This window comes from Myxocyprinus asiaticus, chromosome 22 (genome assembly GCF_019703515.2).
Source record: "Myxocyprinus asiaticus isolate MX2 ecotype Aquarium Trade chromosome 22, UBuf_Myxa_2, whole genome shotgun sequence".
Classification (NCBI taxonomy): domain Eukaryota; kingdom Metazoa; phylum Chordata; class Actinopteri; order Cypriniformes; family Catostomidae; genus Myxocyprinus; species Myxocyprinus asiaticus.
Window position 1 is genome coordinate 46,570,277 of NC_059365.1, and position 12,102 is coordinate 46,582,378.

The window sequence follows — 12,102 nt, forward strand, 5'->3', positions numbered from 1 at the left end:
TCATTTGTTGAAAAAAAATTCACAAAGTTGCCATGGCATCCATTTGCTTTAATTTATTTAAGTATCTGAATGTCTTACATACTCATGTTTAAGTATGATTTTTTTTTTTTTTTTTTTAGATTATTCTCAGATTCGGAATTTGAATTTCTTATAAAGAGGCCTTATTGCTTTATTCTAGTGGCATTTCAAAGCATTGCCATGGCAGCTTGTAAAAAAGGCTAATTGTACATAAAATGCTAACAGATATACCTTTATCATTTTCATACCAAGTCCATACAAAATGGCCCTCTTTCTCAAGATGATATCTATCAATGAATCTGCAAATTCAAGAGCAAACTTCACCGTTTGTCAGTGAAGCATTGGGGATTTCACCACAGTGTGTAAATACGACAAGGAAGTTTTAACCTACGTACAAAATATACAGTGTAGAGTACTATAAAGCTAGACAAAAAAACTAAAATATTTGAATTTGAATTTTGTAAATTAGAATTTTAGACATGTGGCTTTTAACAAAATTGAAAAAAAATAAAAATAAATTGTGGCTTATTTTTAGGGCCCAAGCACTGAAAGTGCGGATGCCCTATAATTCTTCTAAGGATTATTATTAGGGCCCAAGCACTAAAAGTGCAGAAGCCCAATTGTTTTTCTAAGGATTATTAGGGCACAAGCACTGAAAGTGCGGAGACCCTATTATGCTTCTAAGGATTATTAGGGCTCCAAGCACTAAAAGTGTAGAGGCCCAGTTGTTCTTCCAAGGATTATTAGGGCACAAGCACTGAAAGTGCGGAGACCCTATTGTTCTTCTAAGGATTCTTCTTCTGCTTCTTTTCAAGGTTTTCGGTACTTTTGGGGTACTTAACATGCATGAAAACTCTTAAATGTTTGCACACACATCAGAATCGTCGACCATTAGGGCTGGACAAAGTTGCGGTGGGGGGCTCTGTAGCACCACCTAGAAGATGAGCATGTTCAAGGGGCTCTGTAGCACATCCCTTTGGAGCTACTGTCACCAAACTTTGTACACATATAGATCTCATCAAGCCGGACAACTTTCGTGCTGACAGTTATAAGTCTGCCATTTTGGATTGTTTGAAAAATGCATGCTCTGGAATTTGAAATCCTCCTCCTAGAGATTTCATGTTACAGGTACCAAAAGTGGGTGACAACATGCCAAGACACTGAAGATGCTAAATTGCTAACTGATTTTTGATATGTCGAAAGGTGTTGCCATGGCGATGCAATAAGGTAATGTCAACAATGGGAAAAAGAAAGTGTCTCATATCTTCTGCGTGCATCGTGTGATTTACATAAAAATTGCAGGCTGATCACATTGATGTGGCTATTGTGGGTCACGTTCGTAGTGCCACCAACTGGTGGAAGGAAGTGTGGCTCATTTAACAGACTTTGAAATATGTTTACCTGAATTGCTTAAATTTTTTTAGAATACTGTCAAGACAGTACAGATTTAAAATTCTGAAGGGATTCTTGATATCTAAAATACTGTTGCAGTGGCAACGCATTAAATGTCATTATTCCTTTTTATGTATATTCATGTTTTTGAGGTACATGACATGCTTGAATTTTCACGATATTTTGCACACACATCAGAGTTGTCAGCCATTAGGCCTGGGCAAAAGTTAACACATGGGCGTGGCTGGGGAGCTCTGTAGCACCACCTTTTGACAAAAGTGGTGGGTTCAGTTTCTTCTACGGTCACAAAACTTGCTACATATATTGTTCTCATCAAGCCAGACAACTTTTAAAATTACAGTCATTAGCTCCACCCAACAGGAAGTCAGCCATTTTGGAATGAATGTGCTTTTTTTTTTAATTGCAGGCCCTGAACTTTTGAATACTCCTCCTAGGGGATTCATGTGACTGGCACCAAACTTAACCAATATTATGCCAAGACATTGAAGATGCTAAATTGTGAACAGATTTGTGATATATTCAACGGTGTTGCCATGGCGATGCAATAAATTAAGGGCACAAAAATGGGAAAATGGAAGTGTCTCATATCTTCTGTGTGCGTTGTACGATTTTTATGAAAATTCAGCTGTATATTTGGTAATGGGGGCTGATCACATTTATGTAGCTATTATGGGTCACAGTCATAGCACCGCCAACTGGCAGCAGGAAGTAAGGCAATTTTAACAGAGTTTGAAATAGCTTCAAATTTCCTTAGAATAATGTCAAGACACTGCTGGTGTAAAATTATAAAGGGATGTTTTATATCTTAAATAGTATTGTCATGCAAACACATTAATTTTTATTATTCCTTTCTTCCTATATTTGAGTGTAAACTTAAATGGGTGTAACTCATGAATGCTAGGGAGTACATACCTAAGTCTGGTCTCTTTTTAAAAAAGACAATTGGCAGTTTATTGTGCAAGTGAAAACTGTTTTTAAAGTGAAATAAAAGTTTTTAAGTTTATTGTAATGAAAATGTACTGCACAAACTTTTTTTATATAAATAAAATATACCAAAAATATAAACTGAAATGTAAAAATAATATAAAATCAAGGCCACATGTCTAACCCAGATCTGATCCAAATTTTAGGTAGAAAAAAATGACCTTTTGGTGGCAGTTTTTATTCAGACGCAGTACCAGAAATGTCCAATAGAGGACAGCCAAGCTCCATTGGTGAGTGATTCCCAAAAGACCAAATATGCACAATTATCTGTGTAAACTCGCAGGAATTGACATAAAAACACAATATGAATTTGAGAACATTAATACAAAATGGATGATCATTTCTGAACAGGACGCACCAACGTTGAAGCTAGATGCGAGGACAAGTGGCTGGAGTTTTTTTTTTTTTTTTTTTTTTGTGCAGCCGGAGGTTTCCTGGGTGTACAGTTCTAGTAAGTTTTCTCTAATTATTATGCTTGGTGTATTGTGATTCATGATATGGATATATTATATTGTATTGCACAGCGGCTCCCACCTCATCGTAGACAAAGAGTGGGCAGGTTATTTAGTAATGTTGACACAGTTAGATCATCGTTCGGTTTTCAAATATTTGAAAAAACTGGTTGATACTGAGATTACCTCTCAAGTTTCCCCTGTAAGAGTGCTCTAGCATGATCAGCATGATGGAAAGGGGTGTGCATCAGTGTGTGGCTACAAACCAAAACCTATTGGCTAGTTTTAAAAATGGGGCGAGTAGTTTGACATGTCCTGCCCCCACTTCCTGTTTCAGTAGGAAATAAGTTAAAACAGTAACTCCAACCTCGCTTGTCAAGGCACTTCAGGGAGACTTTAAGGGAAACTGAAAGGGATTATGACGTTTTATTATAAACATCTTAAATAACACTTAATAGTTATTTTCTGAAACTCCTTTAATTTTAAGGGAAACTTTAAGGTGTTCATAAGGGAAAATTACACTTCACATCACTTCACTTTTATTATCACACAATCATATACACAAGTGCAATAGTGGGTGAAAGTCTTGGGTGCAGTTCCGAGCAACATAGCAGTCATGACAGTGATGAGATATAGATGAGACATATACCAATTTACAATAAACAGATTTACACATCACAATTTACATATATAATATACACATAATTACACACAACACAATATACAAATAATAATATACAGTATACAATATACAATACACACAATATAAAATATTGTACAGTATACAATACACACAATATAGAAAAATACACACACAATATAGAATACACATTATACAATAAAAAGGATATATAGTATATATAAAATATACAGTAGGTTGTATTGTACTGTATTGACATTCAGGCTGTCGGTTGATAGTCAGTTGCCAGTGTGTTGTTAAGAGAGAATATAATTTAAGACAGTCCAGTGTGAGATAATAAAATTAATAAAGTGCAGTGCTGATGTATATTGATCGTGAGAGATCAAGAGTTCAGAAGTCTGAATGCTTGGGGGAAGAAGCTGCCATGAAGTCGGCTGGTGCGGGTCCTGATGCTGCGATACCGCCTGCCTGATGGTAGCAGTGAGAGCAGCCCATGGCTTGGGTGGCTGGAGTCTCTGATGATCCTCCGAGCTTTTCTCACACACCGCCTGTATATATGTCCTGGAGGGATGGAAGCTCACCTCTGATGATGTGTCTGGCAGTTCACACCACCCTTTGCAGGGCTTTACAATTGTGGGCGGTGCTATTGCCATACCAGGCAGTGATGCAGCCAGTCAGGATGCTCTCTACAGTGCTGGTGTAGAACCGTGTGAGGATGTGGCGGTTCATTCCAAACTTCCTCAGCCGTCTCAGGAAGAAGAGGTGCTGATGAACCTTCTTCACAACGGCCTCAGTGTGGACGGACCATGTGAGTTCCTCAGTGATGTGGACACCAAGGAACTTGAGGCTGCTGACTCTCTCCACCGGTGCTCCATTGATGGTGATTGGACTGTGTTCTCTGTTTTTTCTCCTGAAGTCCACCACAAGCTCCTTTGTCTTGCTGACACTGAGGGAGAGGCTGTATTCCTGACACCAGGGTGTCAGAGTGTGCACCTCTTCTCTGTAGGCCGTTTCATCATTGTCAGTGATCAGACCTACCACTGTCGTATCATCAGCAAACTTAATGATGGCATTGGAGCTATGTGTTGCCACACAGTCATGTGTGTACAGGGAATACAGGAGTAGGCTGAGAACACAGCCCTGCAGGGCTCCAGTGTTGAGGGTCAGTGATGAGGAGATGTTGCTGCCAATTCTAACCACCTGGTGTCTGCTTGACAGGAAGTCCAGGATCCAGCTGCACAGCGAGCTGTTTAAGCCCAGAGCCCGGAGTTTCACATCAAGCTTGGAGGGCACTATGGTGTTGAATGCTGAGCTGTAGTCTACAAACAGGATTCTCACATAAGTGTTCCTTTTTTCCAGGTGGGAGAGAGCAGTGTGTATTGTAGATGCAATGGCATCATCAGTGGAGCGGTTGTTGCAGTAAGCAAACTGCAATGGGTCCAGTGATGGAGGCAGCACAGAGCAGATGTAATCTCTGATTAGTCTCTCAAAGCATTGGCTGATGATGGGGGTCAGAGCAACAGGATGCCAGTCATTTAAGCAAGTGATTTTGGATTGCTTTGGTACAGGCACAATGGTGGACGTTTTAAAGCATGTGGGGACCACAGACAAGGAGAGGGAAAGGTTGAAAATGTCCGTAAAAACACCAGCAAGTTGGTTCACGCACGCTCTGATGACGCGGCCCGGAATGCCGTCTGGACCCGCGGCTTTATGGATATTCAACCGTCGGAAGGATCAGGTTACATCCGTTACAGAGACGGAGAGTGAACTAACTTCTGTAGCTTCGGCCATGAGAGCTCTCTCCATGAGGGTGGTGTTATTTCCCTCAAAACGAGCATAAAAAGTATTTAGCTCATCCAGGAGAGAGGCAGCAAGAGTTTTTATTCCCTTTAAAGTCCGTGATGATATTAATTCCCTGCCACATCCTTCAATCTTGTTGCTGTACTGGCGTTTGGCTGCTCTGATAGTTTTGCGGAGTGCATAACTGGCTTGTTTATGCTCCTCCGCATTCCCGGAATTAAAAGCGGAGGTCCGCGCATCAAGTGCAGTGCTATTTATCCATGGCTTCTGGTTGGGGTAGATCCGTATTGTTTTGGTCAGAACACCATCCTCTATGCACTTTCTGATGAAACACGTTACCCTATCAGTGTACACCTCGATGTCGTCATCAGAGGCAGACCGGAACATCTCCCAGTCCGCATGATCAAAACAGCCTTGTAGCGTAGAATCTGATTGGTCCAACCAGCACTGGATCGTTCTGAGGGTGGGTGCTTCCTGTTTCAGTTTCTGCCTGTAAGCAGGCAGAAGCAGAATGGAAGAGTGGTCTGATTTGCCAAATGGTGGGCGGGGGAGGGATTTGTAGCCATCCCGGAAGGGAGAGTAGCAATGGTCCAAAACCCGGTCCCCTCATGTGTTGAAACTGATGTGTTGGTGGTATTTTGGTGCAATTGATTTAAAATTGGCTTTGTTAAAGTCCCCGGTCATAATGAATGCAGCCTCAGGGTACGCGGTTTCCTGCTTGCTTATAATCCCGTACAGTTCCTTGAGTGCCCAGTCTGTGTCAGCTTGTGGGGGGATGTACACAGTTTAAGGTGCTTTATGCAACCGGGCCCAAGTATTTTAAAAGTTAATATGTGATGTTGCTTCTGCAACAGCCCCAGAGCTCCGATGCTCGGTGTATACATCAGCATCCGAATTCACTCACTGCTGAGATATAGTGCACTCACTGCCATTCACTATATAGGAAATAGTGATAAGTGAATAATTTCGGACACAGCAATCGATTTTGATAGCATAAAAATTAATTAGGATTTTATTAAAATTAGATATTTTTGATTACATGATAACTTAAAAATAGAGGATCAGTAGGGTTTCTTTCCCCCATTTACCCCCTATTTTCGATGTTTTGGATAAAATGGTCCATTTTCATCAGTGGACCCTCATGTTAGGCTTGTTTGAGAAGCCAAATGCCTCTCCTTGAAAGAAGATGAAAGCAGGCTGGAGCAGTCTGGGGAGGAGTGAAATAAGAGCTGTCATTCGGACAGTTCTCATTTCTCATAGTGTATCAGCCGCTACGAGAGCAAAGACAGATATCGCGTGATTCATGTTCAAGTGCTTTGTTGTTAATAAAGTGGATGCAATTTAAATTCTGTTGCTTTTAAATGAAAATAATTATGATGACCAAAACACTCTATGTACCTGTTAATTTCCCCCATAGGAGGTGAATGTTTAGTTTAATAAAGGCATGTATTTTAGATATTTCAGAAATATGATACCAATCACATATCCCATACAGAGATTGCACTGTCAGAATGTTGGGAATATTCACATATAATTTATACACATAAAAACATGATATAAAAATGAACAAAACATCACGGTTTTTTAAGCTAATGAGCATTAAGGTCAGCAAGTCATTTCCCATCGTGCTTGCAGTTCGTGTAACTCGGAAAAAGCAACTGTGCCGCCTGCCTGCTACAAATGCGGCCGCCTCGCGGGAGTATTTTAGACATACACTACCGTTCAAAAGTTTAGGGTCACTTACTCATTCTTTATTTTTTTTAATAATTTTTTTCTTCACATTTTAGAATAATAGTAAAGTCATCACAACTATGGAATAATAGAAATGGAAAAATGGGAATTATATAGTGACAAAAAAATAAATAAAAAAAATACAAAATAAATCAAAACTATGTTATATTTTAGCATCTTCAAAGTTGCCACACTTTGCCTAGATTTTGCAGAAATGTACTCTTGGCATTTTCTCAACCAGCTTCTTGAGGTATCACCTTGGGATGCTTTTTAAACAGTACTGAAGGAGTTCCCATCTATATGCTGAGCACTTAGTGGCTGCTTTTCTTAATTATTCGGTCTAAGTCATCCATTTAAAAAAAAAATGTTTAAATAAAAAGTTAGTTTTGTAATGAAATAAATTAATATGTTGGCACAATTATATTTTTGTCTACAAAACGAATTTCAAACATTTAAGCATACGCCTTCAGATCAAAAGGTTTTTAAGATCATGAGAGACATTTCAGGCAAGTGACCCCAAACCTTTGAACGGTAGTGTAAGTGGTCATGATATCACAGCAAGTCGGACAGATTTCTAACCAGCATGCACCTGTCCAGTGATGGGTTCTGCGCAGAACTTGCTCATCTCAAATGAGCCTAATGAAATGCATGCTGTTTTTACTTCAGTCATTGGATTGGATCATAAGCAGAGAACATGAAACATAAGTAGTCTACTGTCGCTCACGTCGCATGTTTTAAAAATGCACGCTATAAACATTTTTAAATATGTTTTTCATTGTAATGTTCTAATTGCAAAATCGACTGAAGATGAAAGTTGAGTTTTTAAGCTTTAATTTGATAGCAAGTATGTGAACATTGATAAAGTTTTTGATATAAACAAAGGATTTTTTTTTAGCCACACTCAAACGGCCCACATGTTAGCCAGTGACACTAAACAGGTTTAAAATGGGTGTAAGACGGCCTCTCTAGCACCCCCATTATCACCTTCAGTCACCAAAATTAGTACATATTCAGTTCCCTATCTGTCACTCACTCGACGTTGTGTCGATGTAGTGACACTAGGGGTAACTCTTGGGAGCCCCAAACACCTCTGCTTTTTTGAAAAAAGGCCAATGAGAATTGGCGAGTGGAATTTGCATGCCACTCCCCCGGACATACGGGTATAAAAGGAGCTGGTATGCAACCACTCATTCAGATTTTCTCTTCGGAGCCGAGCGGTTCTATTAATTGAGCTGAATTCATCCAGCAAGTTCATTCACCTCTCTCTGCTGGATTTTACGGCACATTTCAGCAGCTTCTCCCCCTCTGCATCTGTGGTTTGCAGAGAACGCCCCTGGGCGCTTCGACAGAACATTTAAAAGAGTATATTCTAAAAGAGTATATTTTCTTTCTGAAAGAGCGGCACACATGGAATGTCTTTTTAAAGATGCGTCTTTTTAAAGATGCCTTTCTGTTTGTGTGTTATTCCTGGTTGCGGTCGTTATCTCTCCGCGTCCGGCGGCCACGATCGCTGTCTTACATGTCTGGGCACTGCCCATGCGGAGACATCGTTCGTGGATGAGTCACGTCCTTATTGCGAGAACATGACCATGGCAACGCTGCAGTCGTGGCTTGCTTTCGTAAGAAAGCTCCCCGCACCGGTCCTTCTACCTACGGTTTGAGGCCGCATCGGTTAGCACTGGGGGTGATTTGGGGACATAAATGGGACCACCTCCGCCGGGTATCCCCCCACGGACCTCCTATTCCCCAGCACGCTTGCTTGCCCCAATCAGGCTCTCGCACGAGACCGGCGGCTCGTCTCAGCACGAGTTCGACTTCTCGTTCAGAGCTCCGGAAGACAATGAGTTATCAAGCGCAGCATCGGAGAGCGGGCTTGTCCTGTCTGACGCAGAGGCTTCGGCTTGGCTTCCTCCTTCGGGAATGGTCGCCCAGCCTCACGCCGACGCGGAAATGACAGACGTGCTTTCCCAGGCGGCCGCGAGCGTCGGGCTAGAGTGGAACCCTCCACTCTCCCCTGAACCCTCGCGGCTCGATGATCGGTTCCTGGGCACGGGGTGCCGGCCACGTCCCGCCCCCATTCCTTTCTTCCTGGAAGTGCATGAGGAGCTGACAAGATCATGGGAGGCACCTTTTATTGCCCGGTCCTGGTCTTTCAGCTCCCCCGCTCTCGCTACCCTCGATGGCGGAGCGGCCAGGGGGTATTCGGTAATCCCCCAGGTGCACTTGTGTCCGCAGAGCGCCGCCACCTGGCGCGGGTGCCCGAAGCTCCCGTCCGAGGCCTGTAGGTTTACATCTTCCCTGACAGCTAGAGCTTATGGTGCAGCTGGACAAGTCGCCTCCGCCCTGCACACCATGGCTCTCCTGCAAGTACACCAAGCCAAGGCACTAAAAGAACTGCACGAGGGTAGTTCTGACCCGGGATTGATGCAGGAACTGCGCTCGGCGACCAACCTTGCTCTCCGGGCGATGGAGGTCACGGCGCGGTCTCTCGGGCAGGCGATGTCCACCCTGGTGGTCCAGGAGCGCCACCTTTGGCTCAACTTGGTCGAGATGGGAGAAGCGGACAAGGAACCATTCCTTGACGCCCCCATTTCCCAGGTTGGCCTGTTTGGCGATGCCATCGAGGACTTTGCCCAGCAGTTCTCGGCAGTGAAGAAGCAGACGGAGGTATAACAACTATCCTGCCCAGGTGCGGCTTAAGTCCCCGCACCCTGTGTGCTCGTCGCCAAGGGCGTCCTCCTGCAGCAACAAAACCGGCTCTGCCGCAGCCCGCCCCAGTGGCCTGGCTCCTCCGCAGGAAGCAGATGCCACCTGTCTCGCAGCCGGCCGCTAAGAACCCGAGGAAGGCTTCGAAGCACCCCCAAGACAGGCGACCCAGGGGCGAGGAAGCCAATCTCATGGTGGGCGGCAGGAGCCAGGTAAGTGCTTCGATGTCCCTCGAATCAGCATGGCCACGGGGCTCGAGTCCCCTCGACGTGGCACCTTGAGCTCTGCCCCGTCGTGATGGCTGATTCGGACCGTCCGACTCAGCTATGCGATTCAGTTAACCAGGCACCTGCCCAGGTTCAGCGGCATCCCCTTCACCTCGGTGAAGGGCGAGAACGCCGCTATCCTGCGTGCAGAGATCGCGACCCTCCTGAGCAAGGGCACGATAGAGCCTGTCCCTCCAGCCGAGATGAGGAAAGGGTTCTACAGCCCTTACTTCATCGTACCAAAGAAAGGCGGTGGGTTGCGCCCAATCCTGGACCTGCGAGTACTGAACCGGGCCTTGCACAGACTCCCGTTCAAGATGCCGATGCAAAAACACATTCTAGCAAGCGTCCGAAATCTAGATTGGTTTGCGGCGGTAGACCTGAAGGACGCATACTTCCACATCTTGGTCCTACCTCGACACAGACCCTTCCTGTGATTTGCCTTTGAGGGCCAGGCGTACCAGTACAAGGTCCTCCCATTTAGCCTGTCCTTGTCCCCTCACGTCTTCACGAAGGTTGCGGAGGCAGCCCTTGCCCCATTAAGGGAAGTGGGCATCCGCATTCTAAACTATCTCGATGACTGGCTGATCTTAGCTCACTCTCGAGAGTTGCTATGCGCACACAGGGACCTCGTGCTCCGGCACCTCAGCCGACTGGGGCTTCGGATCAACTGGGAAAAGAGCAAGCTCTCCCCGGTTCAGAGCATCTCTTTTCTCGATCAGGAGTTGGACTCGATGACAGCATGCCTCACGAACGAGCATGCACAGTCGGTGCTGAACTGTCTGAAGGCGTTCAGACGGAGAACAGCGGTTCCACTGAAACACTTTCAGAGGCTCCTGGGGCATATGGCATCCTCAGCAGCGGCCACACCGCTCGGGTAGATGCATAGGAGACCGCTTCAGCACTGGCTTCAGACTCGAGTCCTGAGTTGGGCATGGTGCCACAGGACACATCACGTGACCATCACACAGGTCTGTCGCCGCCTCTTCAGCCCTTGGACCGACCTGGCATTTCTACGGGCAGGGGTTCCCCTAGAGCAGGTATCCAGGCACACTGTGGTTACAACAGATGCCTCCAAGACGGGCTGGGGCGCTGTATGCAACGGGCACACAGCCGCCGGCTCTTGGACTGACCTGTGGCTGCGTTGGCACATCAACTACCTAGAGTTGTTGGCAGTACTGCTCGCCTTGCAGAGGCTTCGGCCGTTGATCCAGGGCAAGCACGTGTTGGTCTGGACGGACAACACAGCGATGGTAGCTTACATCAATCGCCAAGGTGGTCTACGCTCCCACTGCATGTCACAACTCGCCCGCCGTCTCCTCCTCTGGAGTCAGCAGCGCCTCAAGTCGCTACGAGCCACTCACATTCCGGGCAAACTCAACACCACAGCGGATGCACGGCCACTTCAGGTTACCCTCAGGGGAGAGTGGAGACTCCACCCTCAGGTTGTCCAGCTGATTTGGAGTCGATTCAGTCGAGCACAGATAGACCTGTTTGCTTCCCGGGATCTTCCCACTGACCGCTTTGGTACGCCCTGACCGAGGCACCTCTCGGTATACACACGTTGGCACACAGCCACTCTACTAGGAGTGTGGCGGCCTCTTGGGCCCTGGCCAGTGGCGCCTCTTTGGCAGACATCTGCAGAGCAGCGGGCTGGGCAACACCCAACACCTTTGCGAAGTTCTACAATCTCCGGGTTGAGTCGGTTTTGTCCCGTGTAGTGGCAGGCACAAGCAGGTAAGTTCCGGGACAGCTGGTCGGGGGTACCACTTGCGCATAGCGCCTTTCCTCTCCCTTGAGGGGAAGACGTGCGCTCTTGACTCCCAGTAGTGTTCACAGACTGTGATCCCTGGATGACTTCCTCCTTAGCCCTGTGGCAGTCGAGTTTGTTGGGAAACTCGCTGCCGGCTCAGTAAGTGCGCTGGTAAGGCCCTGTACTGAGGTAGGTGCTCCGCATGCGGTGGTTCCCCATAGGTAACCCCATGTGTTATATCTTCCATAAAATCGTTTCTCTCTTGGTAAACTACATCTTCCTTGAGAAGAGGTCTCAATTCCACTCTTTTTGGGGAGATAAAAAAGAGGGAAAAGAGGC

At 45.4% G+C, this 12,102-nt stretch overlaps 1 protein-coding gene across 1 annotated transcript in view; it reads right to left on the bottom strand.

Annotated features, from left to right (window-relative positions):
- The window catches only part of LOC127413425 (spermatogenesis-associated protein 13-like), a 92,814-nt gene that overhangs the window by 1,368 nt on the left and 79,344 nt on the right, over positions 1 to 12,102 (bottom strand).